The sequence below is a fragment of the Poecilia reticulata genome, chromosome 16 (genome assembly GCF_904066995.2).
Source record: "Poecilia reticulata chromosome 16, P_reticulata-male-v2, whole genome shotgun sequence".
NCBI classification, from domain to species: Eukaryota; Metazoa; Chordata; class Actinopteri; order Cyprinodontiformes; family Poeciliidae; genus Poecilia; species Poecilia reticulata.
The window spans coordinates 27165939-27190350 of record NC_088845.1 but is presented as its reverse complement, the minus strand read 5'-3'; the positions used below and the strand labels follow the sequence as shown (position 1 = coordinate 27190350).

General features: G+C 39.1%; 2 long non-coding RNA genes across 7 annotated transcripts in view; one reads left to right on the top strand and one right to left on the bottom strand.

Annotated features, from left to right (window-relative positions):
* LOC103478267 (uncharacterized) overlaps positions 1 to 21145 on the bottom strand; it is a 66845-nt gene extending 45700 nt beyond the window's left edge. Inside the window, exons 1-2 of one of the 2 annotated variants that reach the window (XR_535767.3) lie at positions 21069 to 21145; positions 20174 to 20440 (exon numbers count right to left, since the gene is read on the bottom strand). This is a non-coding gene — a long non-coding RNA (uncharacterized LOC103478267). Of the gene's footprint in view, positions 1 to 20173; positions 20441 to 20668; positions 21023 to 21068 lie in introns of those variants that run through there. The other variant, XR_001777392.2, reaches the window with a different exon arrangement.
* LOC145547580 (uncharacterized) overlaps positions 1 to 24290 on the top strand; it is a 90845-nt gene extending 66555 nt beyond the window's left edge. Inside the window, exons 5-8 of one of the 5 annotated variants that reach the window (XR_014083863.1) lie at positions 16516 to 16808; positions 18607 to 18728; positions 21016 to 21548; positions 23064 to 24290. This is a non-coding gene — a long non-coding RNA (uncharacterized LOC145547580). Of the gene's footprint in view, positions 1 to 16515; positions 18729 to 21015; positions 21549 to 23063 lie in introns of all 5 variants that reach the window. The other 4 variants (XR_014083860.1, XR_014083861.1, XR_014083862.1 and 1 more) reach the window with 4 other exon arrangements.
* Positions 24291 to 24412: the final 122 nt, after the last annotated feature.

Below are 24412 nucleotides of genomic sequence, written 5' to 3'. Positions count from 1 at the left end.
TGTGCCAGAAGCTTTTTGATGGCTACTAAGCCACTGGTTGAGGTGCGACATGCTAAAGGGACTTTTAGCCAAATATTAATTGACGTTGCGTGTTTATTTTCTATTCAGTTTTTCTGATGATGATCAACCTCAGTGTCATATCTCACCATCACAAAGATAGAGCGTGGGTTTTGTTTCATGCATCTTGAGAATCCGCTAATTGGCAAAAAGTTGGCAGCTGAATAGCGCCAGAGAGTTTAATCTGACCACAATGACATGTTTGATTGGTCAGAGCATGGCTGGGTACACCGGGGTGGAGGGCGGTGGGGGCTTGGAGGGGGGGTGGCCCTCTCTTGTGGCAGCGGAGAACAAACATAAATCTTCTTCAACAATCTATTTTCCATCATACTTATTCACAGGGGACATCTCAAAGTGGTCTTTACCCTTTCTGTCAATGGCTGCCCTCATCCATCAATTTCATAGAGAATTATACCCAGGATCGATGTAGTTCACGACCGCTGAGCATTTGTCGAGGGGCGGTGGAGGTGGCTGCGGTGGGTGGGTGGAGGGGCGATACCGGGTGCATGCATCACCGCTTGTTCTCAGCACTGCGATGGCTACTTCTCCTCGGCCTACCCGCTCGCGCTCGGATAATTCACACCACGTCGCAGAAAACAAAAACAGTGTTTTTCCTGGTCTTTAAAGGTCTGCCTTCTCCCCCTACAATTAAGAACTTAGAAGTGACCAAGTAAACACAGAAGGATTCACTAGTAAATGGAAAGCCATCAGGAAAATGAATAACAGCCTTCCTGCGAAAATGTTTGCATTTTGCTTTTGAGGAATTTATTATGCAGCTTTATATTTAATTAGATTGGGGAAAAAACAAAACAACAAAAAAAAAAAACACTTGGATGGTCATTATTCCACCACGCTGAAATTAAAACTGTGTGAAATGGATGCACACTCACTACAGCTCATACTCCGGCAGGCGGAGGACACAACAAACAAGGCTTTTAGATTGCCAAATGATATATTTGCTGTTAGCACTAACCAAAGGGTGTATAAAAAAGAAAGAAAGGGAAAAAAAAGAAACACAATTAAGCTTGTAGCGGAGCTACAAAGCTTCAAGTTTGGATGCGTTGTTCGCTTTTCTTAAAAGCCGTTATTCAAAAATGTAAATGAAATTTCAAAAGAAAGACATAATTGTGGCCGTCGTGGCTCTTCTCGGCAAAAGTTATCACGCTCCCTCCGCAAATATAGTCTGGATGCATAATGAAGCTATGAGGAGCTGCAGCACAATGCGTAATTGCTCCTTCTGAAACATTGATGAATTAGATTAGTGTGTGGGTGGGATCAAATTCATAAATCAAATTACAGTACCTTTCCTTCTGCATGCTCAGACGGCCGAGGATTCTTTAGAAGACGCGCTCAAATTGAAGGGGTTGAACTAAAGTAAATGAAGTAGGCAAGATTATGTGTGTCTTCTCACTCCAGCCTAGCCTTCAATAAATTTTTTACAACGGCGACCATTAGGCACTAATAAATACCAGTTAAGCCTCAGCATAACTGAATTATTAAATCTGTCAGTCAATATCCCATTACAGCCGTCTTATGAATAGTTGATTTAAATGACAAGGCTTGTCATGCAGCGGGGCCCTCTGTGGCAGCTTTTGGGCATAATAAATAGTACGCTGTGAAAGTATTCACACCTCTGTTTTCACATTTTTGACATTTCATGTAAAGTGAAACGTGATGGTGATGAATGGTGAATGGTTGAATGATGAATGGATGAATGGTTTTAAAATTTCTTAGCACTCACAAACTTCTTAGTCATTTTCTTAGCATTTCTTAGTCTGTTTGTTGTTTAAGCCAGATATTTACATACACTAAATTAAAAGACAAGTACACTTTTTTTTCTCATTGTCTGAAGTTAAGTCTGACCAAACTTTCTTTGATTTCAGAAATTATAAATTTGGTCAGTATAAGAGATAATTATCTTTTAAACTGTATGACATGGGTCAAGACGTGTTTTTTTTTAAATTTATTCAATGTACATAAATATCTTGTTTCAACTCTATCTATCTATCTATCTATCTATCTATCTATCTATCTATCTATCTATCTATCTATCTATCTATCTATCTATCTATCTATCTATCTATCTATCTATCTATCTATCTATCTATCTATCTATCTATCTATCTATCTATCTATCTATCTATCTATCTATCTATCTATCTATCTATCAGGCTAGCTAGCAGAAGCAATAGATAGCTATCTGGCAATATAACTAGCTAGATAGATATCTAGCTAGATGATAGTTAGATAATTTATATATCTAACTATATAAATTGCTAATGTATATTGTTATTTAGATGGATTTAACATGAATTTGAGGTTTCCAGCCATCTCATTGTCATCAATCTAATAATGTGTTATCTTGTGTGCTGAGCGCATCATTAAGTCCCTACAAGTATTTCAGCAGCAAGCGAGAATTGTTGATGGTGTAGACCTCACATCAGTCTGAAAGTTTCATTTTGGGATGAAGGGTTTCTTTCATTGATTACATTTTTTGTTGGCCAGACTTGTGGAGTCCATGTCTGACATGTTGACAGACCCTCCAACTTGAGCTGTGGATCTCTGCAGTTCCTCCAACGTTACAGCCAGAATGGCTACCAGAAAGTAAAGATATCTCTAAAATGGTAAGTTTGTGATTGCTTTACTAACATGAATAGATTTGTTTATTGTAGCACAAAAGTGTAAATTAAAAAACCGAATAAAGCTAAATATCTGCTAACTTCTTATAAGAAAATTGTGAAAAGTTATGCTAAACAAGCTGCAGGCTTTGTTAGAGTCTCTTCTTCAGTCCTAATGTGTCAAAAACCAAATAAGACGAATCTACGTGTCGAAACCACCGCTCCTCCTTTAGGATTAAAAATTCATGGGATTTATTGAATTGGCCAGAGAATCCCAAAATATACGCAATTTGATAAAGCGGGGATTAAAGTGTCATTGTGCATGTCAATGAAGGGTGGTGGCGACGTGGCTGTATCACATTGACTCTTGCGTATTAATACTCAGTGTCCTATTGGACCATCAGCTGATTGTTTGGAATGTAAATGATGCTGCTGATGGCTCCAGTGACTGATGGCTTAAATTCCAATTAATCAATTGCTTCATCAGTTTCCCTAATTCAGATCAAATATCTCCTGAGTGCACACTCCTCTTTCACTGGTATTAGAGGAAATAAATGCTCTGGAAGTAATTTTCATCAATCTCGTGTACATGCCAATATCCCTCAGAAACACAGTCCAGGTTGAGGACTTAATGTCTTAAGTGTGTGTGTGCGTGCGTGCGTGCGTGCGTGCGTGTGTGTGTGTAGGAGAGAGTCTTGCATATTAGCAAGAAATTGGAAGGTAAAAAACAAGGATATATATCTGGAAACTTTGACTGTGGATTTAATTTATTGCCCTTTTTTGGAGGTCTAATTTTTAATTTTGACAGTTAATTTACACATTGAGTGGCTTTAGTTTATTTATTTTTTTCATCACAATCATGTTGAAATAGAGCCTTGACTGTCAAAACAAGCCTTGCTGTTAAGTAAGGCTTGTTTTGAAGTGGAGTCAAAAGAATATGAAAGGAACTCGCATTTTGCATCACATGTCTACAAAATTATTCAAAGAATTTGTACTCCCTGAATAATTTTATTGCATTTTATAAAGTTACAAACAGCAACAGTGTCCATGTATTTCACTGGAAATTTCTGTGACTGACCAACAAAGCAAATGAATTATGAAGCAGGTTTACGTTATAAAACAAATACCCCAGGCTTTCGGCATTGAACACTGTTCAATTCATCATCTGGAAATGGAAAGAGTAAGGCAGAACAACAAAACTCCTCAGATAACGCCACCTAAAGTGACAGATCAGGTAAAAGTGAGCGTTATCCAGAGAAGCATCTGAGAGACCCTTGGTAACGTTGGAGCAACTGCAGAGATCCACAGCTCAAGTTGGAGGGTCTGTCAACATCTCAGACATGGACTCCACAAGTCTGGCCAACAAAAAAGGTAATCAATGAAAGAAACCCTTCATCCCAAAATGAAACTTTCAGACTGATGTGAGGTCTACACCATCAACAATTCTCGCTTGCTGCTGAAATACTTGTAGGGACTTAATGATGCGCTCAGCACACAAGATGACACATTATTAGATTGATGACAATGAGATGGCTGGAAACCTCAAATTCATATTAAATCCGTCTAAATACTTTAGAAGTAGACTCATTAAAAACTGTAAAATAGCCCCTTAGTTTTGTCGTTTAGCTCAACAAGCAGTTTGAGAGCAGACTGTCGCTCACAGACGCAATAACTACTTCATTTCTTATAACAGCAATAAGCGTGTGTCCAGGTGTCGATGTAAAAGCTCACAATTAAGTCACATTTAGTTTACCAGAAAAACTCACACTGACAGGAACTAGACAGAATTTGACAAGAAATATTGGTTAATTATTTCGCGTCACGAGATTTCATTCCACCCATGTGTTTATGCGATATGTTAAATTAGAACAACCAGGTTACTTCACTAGTTGCTCTTCATTTAGCTAACAACTGAGTGAGCTATTTTCCCCATAATCATTTTAAGAAATATTCTGGAATTGTGAGAAAAGTACATGTATTTCAGTATCATATGTCACATATACATAAAGCTGTGTTGTCGCCATTCTCTTATTTTTATTACATATTTGGTCTATTTTCCTGGTAGTCATACAGGGTAATATTTCTGGAAACCACTCTATTTCAGCTATTTTTACTTGCTGTTTAGTTATTTGTTACATTAGTATAACATGTATGTTTCCACAAGGAGAAAGCAATACATTACAAAACCAATGTTGATCTACAATCAGCTGCAATAAACCAAAACTCTATAAGGTGATTTCTTAAAGGCTTCCTGTGCACAAATGACGGAATTAAAAAAAAAAAATTCCAAACAAGATATGTAAGAAAATATATGAGGAAAGTTAAAGTAATTTGATCAACAACCACCTTTTCAACACATTCTGACATTGATTTAAAGGAATGCATCGTTACCTTTTCAACCTCATATTCATGTTTTCTTTCTGGCTTTTTTTTTTTCCTCCAACACCTTGTTGTTTGATGGGGGGTCGGGGGGTTCACAGAAATCCTCTTAAAAACAAAAAAAAGCTTCAGAAAGATATTTTTTCCCAACAGACATTTTATGAATGAGCAGTGACATCAGCATGAAGATTAATTCCTCTATCCATCGGTACCAATTCACTGGATATATCATAATACCAGGCACACTGAGTTCGCAGTCCAACAAAGTTACACTGGTACAACAAAGGATCGAGTTCACTGTGAGTCACACCGTGAGCCACAGTGCTGGAACCCGTAAAAGGTCACGTATAACCATTAGCTTAGTTTCTTCCGACTACAAATAGTTTCTGTTCTCTTGCTCTGGCACAAATTCACTCGGACGCAAACATGAATTATACGTCGGCCTATATGATTCACCGAAGGCAGTGATTGTCCTTTCTAAGTGCCCATTACGGAGGCCTATCATTGCGACATCAAGCCCTCCTTCCCATTGACAGCGCTGACGTTTCCCCACTTGGCCTGAGCCCCCTACTGACAGCCATGCCAGTAACGCTCCCTTCCTCCCTCCTTCTCTGTCTTCGCTCCCTCACTCGGGCCGCCCGCTCTCGCATTGTTAAGATTTTGCTGAAGAAGTTAGTCATTAGTTGAAACAGCAGAGTGCAGTAATGAAATCTGCCGGCCGCATCAATAGCATTTACTGTTGCCAGTTTGCTCTTTTTTTCTTCCTTTTTAATGTATTTGTTGGGCGCGCCGCAGTGTGCTACAGCAGGCCTCGCTGTAATGCTGCTGACCCCCACCGACGTGTGAGGCAGAGTGACTCAACTGTCTGTAACATACAACCGTGTGAATCACGTGTGTGTAACTTTTTATTGCCCCGCCTATTATGTATTCCATACCCCGCTCCCCCTTTGTTTTTGGTAAATCATTCATCATCGCCTGAAAAAACAAAAGAGATCTCATTCATGTTTGTTCAGAAATCAAAAAAGCATCCGGTTTGCATCTCCGGTCGCCCTCGTGGCTGATTGACTCATCGAAGCGACTGGCTGCTTTTGCTCCGTCTTAAAGCTCTAATTAAGTAGCCGGGGCGAAAAGTGACAGAGAAACAGCCCCAGCAAAACGGACCGCGCCGAGACGAACCGTGGCAGGAGGAGACCCGCTCGTTTCCACAGATGGGTGTCAAAACATTGCCTCCAATCAAGTCCCCCGCACACGCATGGGGAAGTGAGCTTCTGAAAAGGAAAGATTAAAGTATTCTGGAAGCACTGCTGGCAGCTGCACATGCCCCAAAGATAAACTTTGTCAGGCCACATGTTGGAAACTGTGCTGGACACATTTGTCATTTTCGAAAGTAGTATGTATCCAGGCTATGGCAATCTGGTGTACTTATACAGTTGTGGTAAAGCGCTTCCAGATATTTGACATGTGTTTCATGGTTTGTAGCAGCTTTTCATCTTTGACATTTTTTATTTTTTGTCCTTGCTCTGAAGTTTTGATTGTGTTTTAAGAAGGAACATTGCCACGTTTTTCCCCCCTGGGATTCATAGATGACTGGAGTGAAAGCTCATGTTTTCCAGACTGAAAATTTAACACATAAACGTGTCATAAAGTCTGTCTTTCCCCACTAAATGATGAGCAGATGTGAATGACAGCTGTCACCATAGTTACACAGAAAAAAAAATCAGACAGATGCATCCTGGAAATAAAAAAAAAGAAAGTGGTTTAAAATGCCAAGATTAAACCCACAGAGAAAATATCTAAAATATTTTTTAAATGTCAGAATATTATTGAAAAATTCATTTATTTCATTAAGTCAGTCCACTAATTGACATTATTTAGATTAATTACATGAAAACTGAGCCTTTACTTCTGTCAAAACCGTTCTGGGAAAGTTTGTCCCCAGACCCTGAACATTAACCATATTAAAAATTTGTGGCGTATGATTAAGAGCCATCCAGATTCAATAAACTACATGAACCGTGAACTGAGGTCAAACACACTTGCCAAAAGCTTGTTGACAACTATAAAAATTGAATCTTGCCAAGAGACATTTCATTAGATCTCTGAGGGTTCGCATGTATATTTTTGAACCTGTTAGTATGATTTTGAGCTCATTGGGGTTATTAGGGGAGGAAAACATCTAAATAATGTCTGCAGATACTTTCTCAACTTTCCGATGTTTCAAAATGAAACAAGTTAAACTAGTTTCTACGTGTGCATCCCGCAGCAGAGCAGCAAACTGTGTCTTTTCCAGATTGTATCTAAAATTGACTGATTGCAGAGGATTTATATGAAGGAAAGCAAAGCAAAAATAAGTTTTATATGACAAACACTCATACCAAATGAGAGATAAAACAATTTTTCACACCTCTCCACAGCAGGGGAGATGAATTGTGCTCTAAGCTCACAGCGGATCCTGAACTGCCATCGAGAGCCAATCTTTCATCACAATCTTCAAGCGAGCCACTCTCGCACAAGGCACGTGAAGGTGCACATATAAAGTTTCACTAATGAGCAGTCACAGAAAAATTGCTATTTACACCCACTTAACCCTCAGTCGCACACGCTCTCAGAATGACACACAAATGAACATGCGTGTACACATCCTGCCAGTCGACGCCCCTGTGCCAGCGAGCCATCTGGTCAAAACATGATCTTCATATGCAATCTGCCCACCCAGCCTGGCACTGATTCACCATGCCAACACTCCAATTACCCTCATCTTGCCAACAGCGCAGGAAAAAACCAAACAGTGTGCAGGCACCACAATGGGACCCACCTGTGCGGGGAGGGGCGTGCGTTGCCTGACAGTTGGTTGCAGAGGTTGGCGGTACAGGAATGGAAAAGACTTTGTTGTCCTTTTTTTTTTTTTTTTTTTTTTTTTTACATGCATTTGGGAAACATACTGCAAGACTTTACAGGTTTTACACTACAGAAAACTTACACTGTATCCATACTCTGCCCTGAAAAAGTATGCATACTTGATCTTTTTGCATTTTTACAGTTTTCTTACTTTTTTCCTACATAAAACACAATGTAACTTTGTGCTGTAAAGTCACAACACAAAGTTGTGTTTTACAGAGGGAAGGATTTTCTATTCGAAACCCCTTTTTTTACTCTGACACGAAATCAAATCCAATGCAACCAACTGCCTTAAAAGTCAACCAGTTGATGAATTCACTGTAATATGCCTGTGAAGGCCCCAAAGCACATCATGAAACCCAGAGAACACACCAGAAAGGTAAAACAAGGTAAGGTAATTTGATTTATATAGCACATTTTCAGCAATGTGCTATATTGCCTAAATATAGCAGATATATTTCAGTGCTTTAAAGTGCTTTATATGAATTATCAGGAAATATAAACAAAACAACAAATCAAAAGAAAAGCAAACCAACGTGTAGTTTCATGCATGTTTGATAAGAATAAGAATTTATAAGCTAGTAGGATTTTCTCTGGATTCTTGTTCTGATAAAACTAAATGTTATTCTAAGTTGAGCTCTAGATTTGTATAATATAAGGCTTGATGTTGGTTCTCCATGTTTGATTCTTCTGCAGGGAGTTAAGTACATGGTATTTTCTAAGTTTGTTCTAGATTTGTAAACTAACAAGAGTTACTTTAGGTTTTGCTCCGACATTAAAAGTACAAAGTTAAAAGTTGGTCTAAAATAAAAAGTACTCAACAGTTTATAAAAGTAATTACCTAAACAGTTTTCTGAAAGGTATATGGTATAAGCTGACTGCTGTGCAAAAGTAAGTAAAACTTTACTTAGATGGCAACTATCAAGACATAAATCACTAAGTAATATACAGGAGAAAACCTAAAACATTAAACACCAGCAAATGAAATAGTTAATTAAATGTAATTGTAAAAAAGAGTTTGAAGTTATTTTTTAAAAAGCTAACAGCTAGCTTCCTATCTCAGGCTAATGCTAGCCTGTCAGTGCTAATGGAGAGCAGAGGAAGTAGGCAATCCAGTGGGTGACCTGTCCAGACATGCTAGTCGCCAACTTCTTCAACGCTAAAGCAAATTAATATCCTCCTTTACCGGCCAATCATTAAGAATGTCAGTGGCTAGCCTTAAGAATGGATGTAGCAAGGATGTAGTCTTAATTTTAGCACTTATACTGTCAAATATATTTAGGCAGGGGAATAATGAGTTACAGTAATCTAACCTCAATGAAACAAATGTATGAATAACAATTTCCAGTTCTGTACACCAAAATGAAGATGGCCGAAGGAAGATCTACATCACCAACAATCAGAAAGATATGAAGAAAACCACTGTAGGTCAGATTGTGGTAAGTCAGCTCAACACCTCAACCTGGCAAGCAAGTTCTGGCGGTCAACCGTATCAAGGTCCGGCACATCAAATTACGGGCTATCTCTGTTGGAAAGTAATACTTTAATAATACAATGTGAAAAATTAGCAAAAACTCTTAAGAGTGCAGATTTCTGATAATCTATTTGCTTTAAAGTTCAGAAAAACTTAGAAAAAGGCCTACCTTAGGAAGCTTTCATTGTGAAATTGAATGCGAAAGTTCCTAAATGATGGATTTTGCCTCATCAGTTGAGCCTGAAATCTTCTTCTCCAGCCCATATCTGCTGGTAAGCCCCCCGGCTCAGCAGTAATCAATCTCACAGCCCATCTCCCTTTTCTTAATTTTAATTTTCCCTTTCCTAACCCATGCTAATTCACCCCCCTCTGCTGTATGATCCACGGACCAAAGGCCTCAGCAGCGCAGAGTGCCAGGAAGGGTCACTGTCAATTATATCCATTTAATACCCACTTATGTCTGCAACAACGTCTTCCTCCTGGGGTCACGCAGACTTCGCCCTGCGCTTTATCCAATAATCTCGCAGAATATAGGCTCGGATATTCCGAAAGATCAATGTCATTAACAGGGAGACACAGAATGCATTTGATTATGGATGTAATTAGTACAGGCTTGAGGGGGCTTGCTCTTATGCACAAAGAGGCAAAATCCATTTAGTATCAAAATTGCCTTAAAAGTGGACACCACTCTCAGATCATTTTTGCAACTGATGACCACCATAATGCAATTAGTATCACTAATGACAGGGAATTAGGGCTCATATACATAATACTGAAGCCTAACTTTGACAGATAGTGAAGAGCATTAAGTGTGGCTGAAAGATGTCCAGCCATGTGGTCAGAGGGTTCAGTTCACCGTGACCAGTCAGTGTATACAGTCTAATGTTGGGCAATGATTTAAAACCAGTTTACCTGTGACAAAAAAAAAAAAAGTTGCATTCCTGCTCCTCCTGTGAAATGCTGCATTCAGAAGATGAAAGTTTGATAATTGTGTCAGAGGACCAAAGAATATCGGACCAAGAATTCGATCTCAGTCAACTTTTGTAGATCTGAATGAAATTCTTTGTCGATTCTTCTCTGCACCTTAGCTCAAGCTCAGTCAGATTGAACGGAGAGCGTCTGAACAGAGGTGTTTACATCTTGCCACTATTTCTCTAATGGATTCAGGTCTAAGCTTTGACTGAGCCTTTCTAAAATATTAATTTATGTTCAAAACCATCCCGTTGTAACTCTGGCTGTATGTTTAGGGTTGTTTGTACTGGATGGTGAACCGCCTACCGATCAGTGGGTGAATGTGGCTCTGACTTAAAATACTTGAGTTGTTAGTATGACTAGAAAAGCTGCATTTTCATGACTTTCTTCCTGTCACTCTTCCACAAAAGCCAGACAGATTCCCTGCCATGGTTTTTTCTGAACCTCTGTTGGTCTTTCGGAGAAGATCCCAATAAAACACACTGAAATCTGTTACTGTTACTTTCAAAAGGCACCATAGGGCCGTTTTGGCCTCCAGTGGAAGCCTGTTGCTGTAGATGTGAAAGGAAACAGGCAAAATGACAGGACAGAGGAGAGTTTCTCTGACGTGTATTGGATTGCAACTGCGCTGAAACTCAAGCCTGTGTGGTGACAGGGTACGGCCACTTAAGATGGGGAAGATAACCGCAGTGACAGACAGGTAAATTTTTTATATAATATCATCCACCGGTCACACCGCGCAAGTGCAGAAACGGGGGAAACCAAAAGTGCAAAGCATTCTGTGAAAAAAAAGAAAGAAAGAAAGATTCAGTTATTATTTCACAGCTTTTTTTTTCCTTGTTTAATTTAATACCGGCTTCTAAGGTAACTAACAGCGTCTCGCCAGGTCGGCTGGTATTAATGTGATCTTGTAACACCTTGTAACATGTTAATTATAAGCACCAACAACCGATAACATGTGTGCTTTGCATGTTAACAAAACCTCCCAACATTTCATGATACTCAATTATAGGCTTGTATATGCTTGGGCAGATTAGAGGACCATGTCAAACGATGGAAAAAAAAAAATGGAGGAGGGGAAGACAGCCTTATAATGTCTAGCTGACTTTCCTTTATAGCAGGGCTACTGAACCACTGGAAGTGCACACATGCTAAAATCTTCCTCTGTTTTCCATCAAGCTGCTGTGTAGTGGCAATGTTAAATGTAGGTGGTAAGCTCATATATCTAATTATACAATAGCCAAACATTTTTTGTTAATGAAATGGAAGGAGTGTAATTGAAAACTTCAGCATAATTATTGCTTGGCAAGTGTCTGGCTTCGGAAAATTGCACATGTAGGAAGAAGTCTCAGCAGGAGTACCTCTGACTTATGAATCAAGCCGGTCCAAAAAGTTCTCACAGAGAGAGAGAAAGAGAGAGAGAGAGATGCGTGGCTCATATAGGGATGAGAGGTTCACCATCTTTTATGATTACCAGCATAACAATGCTGACTGTTAGTATTAAAAAGTAAAAAACAAAAACAATGAAAAATGTATTTGAATCAACCCTAAAGAGAAATTGTAATGTTTCAGTTGTTTGTTATACACATCACGTGATATGCAGAAGTTGGTGGAAATAACGTTTCAACCACCAAAAATCACTAGGTGTTGAGTAAAACACCTGGTATTATAACAGCACAACAATGACATTTTTAAGATGTTTATTACATCAATTCTTGCAGCAGGAAATGATGTAAGAAACTCTTTCCCGGTGGCATTAGCCACTTAGGCTGTTAATGCTAAAATTAGCATTAGCGGCCTAGTGGCTAATGCTAATTTAAAGAGCTACTTAAGATAGTTAGAAGTATGCGAGATAATTGTGAATCAAATGTATTCCCCCATTTATCAGACTTCAACAATTTCTAAATAACTCAACCAGAACTTGTTTATATTTATAAAACAATGGCTGTGAATATTAAACACTTAAAATGATTCTAGCAGCATAACCTCTTGTTTTATTCAGGCTAACAAAACTGTCATTCCTTCAAGAAGTTATGTTGGAGTCTCCAGCCTACAGTAAGCTACAAGCTTTCCCATTCCCATAGCTGCTGTAGCCTTCAGTCACTTTGTGATGTTATTTATCTTTTCCAAGAAGCTCACAGAGATATGACCTGTTTTGTTACTGGTAAGATAACCGTTACCAATGGCAACTTAAAAAAATAAATCTTCCACTTAAGAAAGCTCATTAGTACGCTCTGATTCAGCTGCTTCACTCATGGAGAGATTTGTTCGATTGCTTTTTCAATAGCTGATAGTTTACACGTGCAAATTTAGCAAATCTAGACATTTCACTGCTTTTATTTTTGTTCTGCCTCATTCTCTCACTGCGACTTTCTTTAAAAAACAAAAAACCTTATAGCTAAACACAGATATAAAGCTAAACAGAACATATTCTGCCTGTGCATATGTGACTAATAATCAGAAGAATATCACAGTGATAGTGACACAAAGCAGAACAATCCTGTTGGCTTCATCTTCAATATATACTTTTTAAAAATATGTAATACATATCTAACCAAATGGTTAATGATATTCATAACACATTTTCACTCAAAAAATACTAATTATAATTTTATCATTTTTATTACATTTCTAGTTTTGTCATTCATTGTTGTACTTTGACCTTTTTGGAACGCTGGAGCTCATAAGACCCTCTCCTCCCAAATGCAGTATGAAAAAAAAAAGCAATTGGGTGCCCACAACTGCACTTTTTTTCATGTGAGGGATTAAAACGAAGCAGGTATTTGAGTAACTTGGGACATCACCTCATAGGTTCTTCCACAAAGAAACCAGAGCAGCCAAGACATATAAATCCAGGTCAGGGTGTCTTGGCAGCAAGGCTAACAATGTTTGTCACAACTGCCCTCTTTCCATCTCAAGCTCAAATGAGAGAAGTCAGAGAAATATGGGATTACCATGAGTTATTTATGAAGCTGAAACCCAAGAGCCCTCTTTATGAAATCATCTCCGCTGATTGGGGCGTTTTTTTTCTTCTTCTTTTTCTTCCTTTCTTTCTTTTTTTTCCCCCCGTCCCTCTCAGCATCTGATATGATTTTAAACGGGTTGACATCAAAGTCGCTTGTGTAAAGTATGAGTAGTTTTGCACGCGTTCAATCAAAATACAGATCTTTATCGGCATCACGCTGATCGACGCCAGCGGCCTGTTTTGAAACAGATACTGGGGCTTTCGTGGTCGAAATGGATTTTTTTCAGTTTTGAGATACATTGGCGGGTTGGGGGAGGGAGAGGAGTCCAAAAGGCCTCCAGAACCTGGACCCTATAAACTTCCTTAACCTGGTTAAGCAGGTTTATTCTCAAGCAAAATTTTTATTTAGTTGTCAGCAAAACACCAAGTATATGTTTAATTTTACTGAACAAAAGAAGAGCGCGCTGCTTTAACAGTTACATATCCTCAGTTGTAAGCCTACACCGGGCAGAGAAATACACAAGGACACAATCAATGGCAGCTCATAGTTAATGAACTTTCTGACCTTTAGGAAAATGTACACTGCTTAACCAGATTCTGGGTAATTAATAATTCAGGTACACCCTAAGAGAGATGAAGAGAGGAGCATCCTTCACCCACGTTCGGTCTTCAATATTATTTTGCCCAGACGCAAGGCGTGATATTTTATTTTGGACAAAAGGACACGGTAACGGAAAAGCTCATTATGGGGACTTTAATTTGGTGTCGGTTTTAATAAAAAGGCCGAATGAATCTCGGCTGCCTGACGAATGGCGGGATCCGAGCAGAGCAACAACTCGCTTTATAAACGTCCGGGACATTTTAGGCCGTCGCTGGAGACATTTTTGTTGAAGTTGCGGCGGAGGGTGGTGAAGAATTACAGCAGTAGCTTGAGCTGCCATTGAGAGCTTCTAAATGGGAGATCATGGGTGCATTATTGATGAGTTTCAGTTTAAGTTTCAGCTCTAGAGGAAATGATAAGATGTAATGCAATGGTCCGCTGTGATCATGTACAGCTTTGTTCTACATACTGTGTTGTCAGTGGCTAAAATGGCAACCCGCTCCTCCACTATGTCACTTTTTCTTACCTTGCTGTAGACAAAGTTCTGTTTGAACTAAAAAGAATAATGTGTATTTCCAAGTTCCCACCCGGAAAATTGAACATTTTAAGTTCTGATTTGGAAAGTCAGAGGTCCCAAACTAAAAGTCCAATATGGCTGCCATTGAACAGGACGTAGAGTTTATTCCAGTAATGAACTGTTCATCTGGGTTACTAAAGGAGAGTTAAGCTTACAGATGTAAAAACATCCATGCACAAGATAAGTCAAATAATTAAGACACATAGATATAGATTTAGGGAGTTTGGTTGATAGCTGAGCAGTTTTAAAAATAAATGCTGCCTTACCTTATTTAGTTCTGATCCTAGGAACATAGCAGTGAATGGGACTCTGATAATGTAAGAGGTGTCGGTTGTTGATACCGGACAAATCAGAAATATATTTAGACCCAAGACTACTCAGAGTTTTATAGACCAACAACATCTGTCTAAGGACTAGTGTGAAATGATTGTCCTTCTCAATGGGTTGCTGCTGCCTGATTGATTCCTTGTACAGAAACCAGTAAATACACATTACTGTAATGCAACCTACTGAAAATAAAAAAAGCACGCACTGTTCCGCTCCAGTTTTGACAGCAAATCCTCTGACTTAGATAATATTTTCAAGATGGTACTAGTATGAGTAATGCTAATAGACTTTATTGGGATGTTAAAATTTAGGGCCGACTCCATGACGACACCTTGGTTTTCCGTATCACTTTGGCCTTTACTATTTTTGGAACCAAAAGCACAACCGTCAGCCTTTTCTGCGTTAAGTTGGAGGAAACTCTATCCCATCCACTTTGATATTATGAACACACTGGCTCGGGTACTATAAGGGACGGCAGACGGGCGGTGAGAGAGACTTATAAAATTGTGTGACATCAGCATAAGCATAACGGAAGATGTTGTACTCCATAATCAAGGGGCAAATTATAGAAACAAAAATGTCTCAAGAACGACGCCTTGAAGAACCCCAAGTGTGATCTGTCGATATTAAAGCTTCCTCCTGCACTGAGTAAACATTGGTTTGGCTGATTTGCATTTCTAAGTTACTCTTATGTAAGAATGTGCATAAATGGCCCTGTGTGTCTCTGTGTTTCCCTGTCACCCGCCTCTCATCCAGTGAAAACTAGAGACAGGCAGCAGGTGTAATGAATAGATAGATGGAGGATCTGATGGCACAAATGGTCCTCATAAGCAAATCAAGCAAAACTTTACATCTGAGGTAAAGCAGTTGGCTTTGGGACTGATTTTGACATTGTAGAATTGAACAAGAAACAGCAGCTTTAACTTATAAAATAAACTGAATATTCTTCAATTAATTCATAGCATGCCACATCATGGAAATGAAACGAACAAGCAATTCATAATAACAGGGACAAAATCTGCTTCCCAGGCCAACTTGGTTATTATTGCTGTGCGCATGGTGTTTTCTGGGCCTGCACATATAATCAATACCCCTAGGCAATTTCAAACGTGATCACTTTGGATGGATTATTGCTTCGAAGCAAGGCTTTTCCATTGATCCCCTCATCATGTCAATCACCGACACTGACAACTCCCAACTCTTCAGATTCCACACATCAGCAAGCCCTGTTCCCAATCAGGCCGCATCAAAAGCAGCATGAGTGAAGACGCTGTTGCGGGATGTGCTGAGGTTGGCTTTCTTTCTTCTTTTTTTATGTACACCGTAATGTACTTGCAGGAGCCATCCAATTTCAGTGATCTGCATCATTCTGCTTTCGGTTGTGCTTCTCTTTCACTTTTTTTTTTCTTTTTTTGCCTATGTGAAAAATTTTCCAGCAAAGGTTTAGAACGCAAATGCTCCACAGCTGTCACCGCTTTTTAACAACATGGCAATACTGATCTGTCGCATGATATTCGGATTTCTAAGTTCGATCCAAAATTGCTACAAGTCACAACGAGAACCGACCGTGCAACATTTGCAGACTGCTACTGCTACGTCTAGCTTTTCCCTTTTTTTTTTTTTAAGGCTTTTTATTCATTCCTGCAGTTGCATCAGAGGCTGAGATCTCATCTAATGAACAACAGATAGCAGAAGCTGTTTCAAATCAGTGTTGGGAAACTAGGGCTGGCTGGTGAAACACAGAGTGAGTTGTAATATCCTCATTTTCTCCCAGCTGGAGCAGACTAGAAGCATGTAACCGATAGTGTCTGCATGCATATTTTACCACCACAGACCAGGTGTAGCATTTCAGCCCATCGTACAGGAACTGAACTGATTTGACGAAGGCAGAACACAAGACGTGTGAAGAACGAGCATCTCGAGAACGAGGCCGCATGCAGGTTTGGTTTAAAATCACTCCGGTAGTTTATGCTGACGACATGTTTACGATATGCTTATCAGTTGTTTTCCTTGCAGGAACCCCATGAAGTAGTTCAAACGGCCAATACATTCTCAAAAAAAGGAAAGGGACTTTAAGAAATGTGACAATAATAATTTATTATGGTAATGAATGAATATACAGCGTTTTTCTTTTGGTTTTGTTTAAGTTGATGATCAATTTGATAAATCACCATAAAACTATATTTCTCTATTCTGCTAGTTGTGGTTCCATAAGCATGAAAAGACAAATATTTATGCTCCAGCAGGCAAATCAATAGATTTTCTCACAGCTTCACGATGTTACATGAAATTGTTTGCCCTCTGACATGAGGTGTTTCGAATGCATTGTGCCATGTAGGAATAAATCTTGTCAGTTCTTCATTTATTCCATTTTGAAACACTTTATTTTTTTTCTTGTATGTGGTTAGATAGACGCATTCATAGTACAAAAAATTCACTTCGTTTGCAGCTGAGTGTGAAGCGGGGGGTCGGATGCGAGTCAGTTTCTCAATTTCTGGTCCGGAGGAGTCTCTGAAGATGGTAGAAAAATAACAGTTTTTCAGTTCACTCCAGCACAGCCTCCAGTTTTATATAATTAAAAATGGACTGGAGAATGTAGGTAAGAAGAGGTATGTCTGGATCTGCTTTCCAGATTTGTTTCGCCAATGACCCAATCTCAAATAAGCGAAACGTACAGGATGGATCAAAAAATTCAACATGTCGGTTGGTTTAACATTAGTTTTCACTTTCAAAAGGACAAAAACTGTTTTATTGTTTGATGGTGAAAATGTTAGTAGACCGAGAAATATTCAATAGCCTTTCACAAATCAAACTTTAAACCAGAAATTGAGTTTAGTTTTTATAAAAGAAAAAGTCAAATAATTGTCTTAGGATAAACATAACACCACATTGACACTAGACTGTCCATATATCAGGAGCACGGCTAACCGAGCCGATAAAAAGATGAAATGAGCCGCTGTTAATCATTGAACTCAATTGTAAATCTCATAATGGCCTCTGATAATGAGGAAGCTCCTCTTAGTCATATGACTGAGTTGGAGCCCTAATCATTGAATTGTTACAGTAAGTCACGACAGTTTATTGGCATGGAATTCCATAATGGCTCGGATCAATAGGAACCCAGGAGGGATTCCTCACAGTCGGATTTGACGTATCTGAATAAGTGCCACTAAGGGGAAGTAGGCATACAAGACGATGTTCTTACCAAGCAATTATATTAACAAGAGTGTTCTCAACTTGCTTGGATTTTTTGTGTTTTCACAAACTGCTTGTGAAGCTATGACTCATGAAAAAAAAATAAAAGGCTCTCAAATCTTCTGGTCAGTGAGGCCATCAAAAGTCAATTGTTTGGACAAATAATGCCATGAAACTTCTGCGAACAAAAGACTAAATCAGGCTTGTGCCCTTCTCACCCTTCCGACCCCCCTTTGAGATATCTGCGGTCAGAATAATATAAGGCTTAAGGAAGCAGGTTGTGAGATAAAAGATCCACATCACAATGATGATCTCTATCGATCCGCAACCTTGGGAACACAGAGGAGGTCCGGCATTTGTCACGTCGAAGCTGAACCCAATAGCTGATCCGCAACGCGCTCTGATGAATTGGCCCTGTTCGCCAAGTTTGTTTAATTGATGACATGTTCCCTTTCAGGTGGACCACCGCTATGTTTCATGCATTCATTGATTTTCCAAAAGACCCCCACCTTCTCCTGCACTTCTTTTCTTGGCTTTCTTTAGACACCTCAGCGCATATTACAAACCCGCCACCACCTCGATTAGACCTCGACGGCAGAGGAAAGCAGCGTGCCTCGAGCTGGCATCTCGACAGCTTGTCAAGCTTTTAGAGATGATTAGACAGAGTAAGTTTGCACTGGAACTGGGCAAAAGTTGCATTTATTTTCTTCACAGACCACACTACAGATGAAACCGATTTGACCATTTCGACTTACAACATTCCCAAAAGGGGTTGAGGTACGTAAATTGCTGTAATGAGGGAAGAAGGAAGGCCTGTCTGGCTCTTCAAACATGGATTTGTTTTATTTTTTGGTCAAATAGTATTTTTATTTATTTTTTACTATTTCACTCATCAAATAGTACAGTTATTGTCATTTTAAAGTAAATCAAAATTGTAAAATGTTTTCTCTCCCAGATAAAGGTTTTCACAAACCCAAAAATCATTATCATGTTCAGCTTGATGATCTTCAACCTTTGGGACTATAATTATTAATCTTTAGTTGTATCTCATTTCACAACTTCTCCCTATTTTGCACACCTACTCCCTAACTTTCAATGGAAGTTTCCTAATTACCTATTTTGATGAATAGGAGCTAATACAATCAGATTATTTGAAGTCATAAAACAATGAAACCTCAACATTTACAAATCAAAGCATTTGGTTTGCTTAAAAAAACACAAAAATGTCTGCAATGCCCCATTTCATATCAAAAATGTTTTAGGCCTAATCTAGTATTTACAGTGTAGTTGTTGAACATTTTAATTTTGGGTCTTCAAATTATGGGCTACACTTACACCAGTTGTAAGTGTAGCAGTGGGGATGACATTGGGAAAAAGTGTTTGTAAAAAGACACGCTTAAACACCAATAGGTGCTTGATAAAAGAGATTTTAATTTAATGTAAAAGCAGTGAGTGATATCTTACTTGTAGCATTAGACAAACACTCCTGGCATTTTCATTTAGGATAAACTCAGGTTAGTTTGTCCTGGAGTCTGAAGTCAACATTTACCCTGAAAGGCAACAAAAGCAACCTCTACCAGTTCAACTCCACTCTCAATAAAACGTCGTAGGTGTCTGTGCAAACATCGTTTCATGAACCTCCAAACCGCTGTCATGTTGGCATTTGGAGGTTATTTATGCAAAAACTAATCACTGTTTACACAGAAAAAGGAGGTAGGAGGCTGTGTACCACCCATGATTTTCCTGTGTAAAACACATGCTGAGATCGGTCCATGTAAATTGTTTCTGGTTAGAGTAACTATATAATAGAAAAGTAAGGCAGGATAAAAATGAACAAAATGGTCTCTTGCAGAGCAAATAAAACATAATAGGCAAACATATAACATGTGGGGACATCAGTTTTTACACTTTAGCTGTATACCGCAATCATAGTAGCAACGTCATCTTAGCTGCAAAAATATGAGGGTAAAAATATCATTTCATTTGTTTATTTTGTATTTGATGATTTTTAAGTGAAAATTAATTGTTGTACTTTAAGAATACTACTCTGAAAGGAAAGGTCAGAATATCAGACAATGATGTAAATATATAAAAGATGCACCAGTCCTACCTGATTGGCTCCCAGACGTGCTGACAATGTTTTCCTCCATGTTCCTCCATGTTTCTTCTCTGGCCGTTGGTCGGAGCCGGGTTGGGTATGGTATACTCCGTGTTGAAGAAGTGAAATGAACAAGCGTTAATTCTGTGATCATTTTCAGTTTATTCATCTTGGTTTCCTCACCTGTCGAAAAGGATTGGTGGTTCCTGTGAGACACCAATTGCAGGAACAATCCAGTTTCACTTTGGTTGCACGTTGACAACACGCTCCTAAGTAAAACTGCAAACACAAGAGGTGCCAAAGCTTAAAAAGCAAAACTGACATAAAATAAGTTACCTGAAAAACTGCTAGCTACATAACGATTAGACAATAAAACAAATCACTCTACTTTTGTCTTTGTGGAGAACCTTCAGTCAGTTCTACAGCTACACAACTAGGAATATGGTGGAAATGCTAACTACTGTAGATAAGATAATGGCTTCTTATAAGTCTTTGGTGACTTATTACTTTGGTCACTTTTTATCATTTGAGTTATTGACGATGTTTTCTTTCTTAGCTTCCCGTCTTCCTCCTTCCTAATGGCCTCAAACGTCTCCAGTAACGTTCTGGACCGCAATCGCTAACTATTACTGATTGCGTTCAGGAAAGCATGTAAAATGTGAAGTGCAACCGCAGGAAGCCTTCTGACGTGCCACACTGAATTGTTTATCACTTACTATAGTGAACGGTTAATGTTTCAAATGCTAGCTAGGCTAAAGTGTACTACGCCTCAGCAACTCTTAACAACCCATACAGGAAAGAATTTGAATTGGTAACCACACAATGCTTCTTCTTCTTTTTTTTTTTTTTTTCAGGGTATCTGGAGTGCATAACTTTGTCATCTTGAAAGCCTCGCTTGAAAACTTACACTTGCCGAAGCAGCAGAGCGAGCAGCCAGTCGAGCGCTAGCCGGGGCAGATTTTGACCATCAAAGGAGGAAATTCCTGGCCTTAATGGGGTTTTAGAATTTCCGGTGTATCTTTACAGTCCACAGAAAACACTGATTACCAGAGGACTGTTATCATACAGACACACACACACGGCGCGCGCGCGCACGCCTACACCTTTCACACTCTCTTAACTTTGAGTTTGCACTTCAGGTGGATGCCCAATGCTTTTTAGACAAGCGAAAGCGGGAGAGGTGTGTGGGAGGGAATTTGACAGCCGAATGACCAAGAGTCCAAATGTGTGGCGTCCGTCATTAAGGCAGCTTGGACTTCGAGCAAATATAAAGGAAAGCCAGCGGAGCACCTCGGAGCGCTGCGGATTGACTCCACGACCGAGACGTGGAAGTGAAAGAACAAGAGGCGGCGAAGCAACAAAAGCAGAAGAGCAGTGCAAAAAGAAGGTAAAGAAAAAAACACAAGGCACACTTTTGGATTTAAAGCACCTATCTCCAATCCCACAGCCTTGAGAATGGGATTGGATTACTGTCGGTTAGATTTACTCCCGAGGCTCTTCACCACTACATCATCGCAGGGCCCCCTGCCTTTGGATCAATGGGGATATTTACTGCGCCTGTTTCAGGGAGACTTTCACAGTGGGCAGGGCATTAAACAAACAGCCGACAGGCCCCGTCCCAATGATGGCCTGTCTGTTCACACTGCGCTGTGCCCAAATGTCACACACGTTCACTTGGAACAGGTAGCCGACACAAACAAGTGCAGCTGGAAGAAGAAAAGGTTGAGAGATATGCTCTGCGAGGAATTAACAAGAAAGCTAACACTTTCTTTTTTTTCTTTAGTTTTTTTTTTTATAAAACGTAAAAAAAAAAAAAAAAAAGGCAGAGAAATGCAAAAGCATGTTTATTCAGATAATTAGCCTTGTAACCTACTCTTAAACTATACTTGTTAAAGTCCTCCTAAATGGACATAGCTCAACTGATCCTTTGTCTGGTTTCTATTAAAAAGTTCTTCACTAGTAAAACAAAATTGCAGGGCTAAATTACATTGTATTCTATTGCCTAATGGAAAAATAATAAAATTCTGAAAGGAAAATCTGGATAACAGTGTTTTTCTATAGAAATAACATTCATACATAGTCACCGCCGGGTCTAACCTCACGTAACCCCGTGTTGAGCAGGCAGGCCAACATGGCTGAAATCACCCAAGCAGCTGGACAAGCAAAAAGAAAAAGAAAAAAAAAAAAAGGCAATTGAAAATATCATACAAATGTGAGGAGAATCACCATTTAGTGTCCCAGACAACAGCCTCCTCATACCCGGGTGTGCCGGCCGTCTGCGAAATCATTTGCTAAATGAGAGCGCATGAGTGAAAGCATGAGTGGAATGCGTTCTGCTTCCAGACAAATATCAGCAAAAAAAAAAAAAAAAACGATCGTCTCAACAGAGGAAAAACAGTCAGCATGAGATTTCTTCATTACTCGGCTATTTCTCTGACTAAGCTCCCGGTGATCAGCTGACAGCGCGGTGTCAGACAATGGGCCCTACACGCAGGGAGCATCGAGCATTACGGGATCAGCCCTAAAGAGCTCTCCAGGGCTCTTGAGGAGTTAACTCACATCCATCAACATGAAAAGTAATATGTGTGTAAAAGTGAAATGGGAAGAAGGGGGGGGGGGGGTAGAGGCGAAGATAACAGAAAAATAAACACTCCTGGCTCAGTGGTGAAAGCCCATATAAGCTGGACTTTGATAGACCAGTCATTGCCTGGCAGCAGTGGTTTATGTCCGGGGTGACTGACTGGGTTTTTGCAGCAGGAGTCATAAATGGTATTTTTGCACTGAAGGGGGGCGGAGGGGATATATTTGTCTTTATCTCACATTTTGACTGTATTTGGGTCTCCATGTTATACAATAGACTGTAGCTGCAGCTCATTTAACATTTACATGCTTTCGTTTTCAGGCGTGTCCTTGCAGAAGAAATTGGACCAATTCATTCTGAACGGCCTCAAGTGTTTCATTTTGACCTCGATGGATGACTCCTCTTGGCAGGAACGGGAGTAAGGACAAGCTAATTTGACTTTGTATTGTGAGGAATTCAGGATAAGCCCCTTACATTAAAGTCCTCCACGAAGTTGCTAGACACAGATAAGCATTCAAACGCTCTTTTGATCTCAGCGCCTGCATGATTGCAGAGCTTTCATCTTGGAGCTGATGTGGATGCAGTTTGTTTGTGGTGGAGATATTGCTTTATCCTCTTTCTAAAAATATATAGATTTTTTTTATGTATATGTGGTAATTATGAGAGCTGGACACTCTTGTGTCAAGAGTGTGAAGTCGTGCAGATGTGCGTTTGCACATGTGTGCGCCATGTGTCATCACGGAGTCCCCTGTAATGTTATTACTCAGACACATCGCTGTCTCACACTTTGGCTCCGGTGCCACAGCTTTGGCAGACGTCTTACCTTGGAAAGGAAAACTGTGTTTAACAAAGTCACAACATGATACTCCAGGCTGATTTGTTTCTATAATGTTCTCCTGTATTAAACATAACAGCAGTGACTTTTAAGTCCGGCTTGATTGCAACACGTTTCATTGGGGTTGCTACAAATTCATTTCAATCATGTGCTATTTTGGATAATGAATGGAAATACTGAGAAAGAAATGGGTTAGGAAGTTAATTTTGCACTCTGTGTGATGTTAGAATTGAGGTTAATAAAACCTGTCCAATTTTCTTTTTTTTTTTTTTTTTTTTTTTTTTTAGAATTTAAAGAAAGCTAATTTGACAATATCATGAATAACGTTTCATATTAGCATATTCTTTCACATTTCAGGAAGGTCTGCATGTTTTCTCAATCTGGGTAATGAAACGAGTCAACGTTAAAAAGTACTGATGCAGAAATAAATAGCTTTTTTTTTTTGATCTCCAACTCTTAAAAACCCTGATCAATAAAAATAATTAAACTCACTTTCAACAGGCTCTAAAAACAAACCCTTTTAGAAATATAAAACATGAAAAAAAGAATTAATTTATTATCATTCAGTTATTTATTTTGGAATCTTTTTTATTATAATGAAGCAGTTAGAGCTGAATTTATAAGAAAATGTAACTGGACTGAATCATGTACTAATATATTCTAATCAAATGACAAAACAATCTGCTCATTGGTAATAACAGGTATATAAAAAAATGTATTTCAATTTCGTGATTAGAAATATTTTACATTTTGTGTTTTAATTTCTAAATGGGAACAAACAAAATAAGACGAGTAAAAGAGAAAAACATTCCCCGAGAGATAAAGAGACCATTCA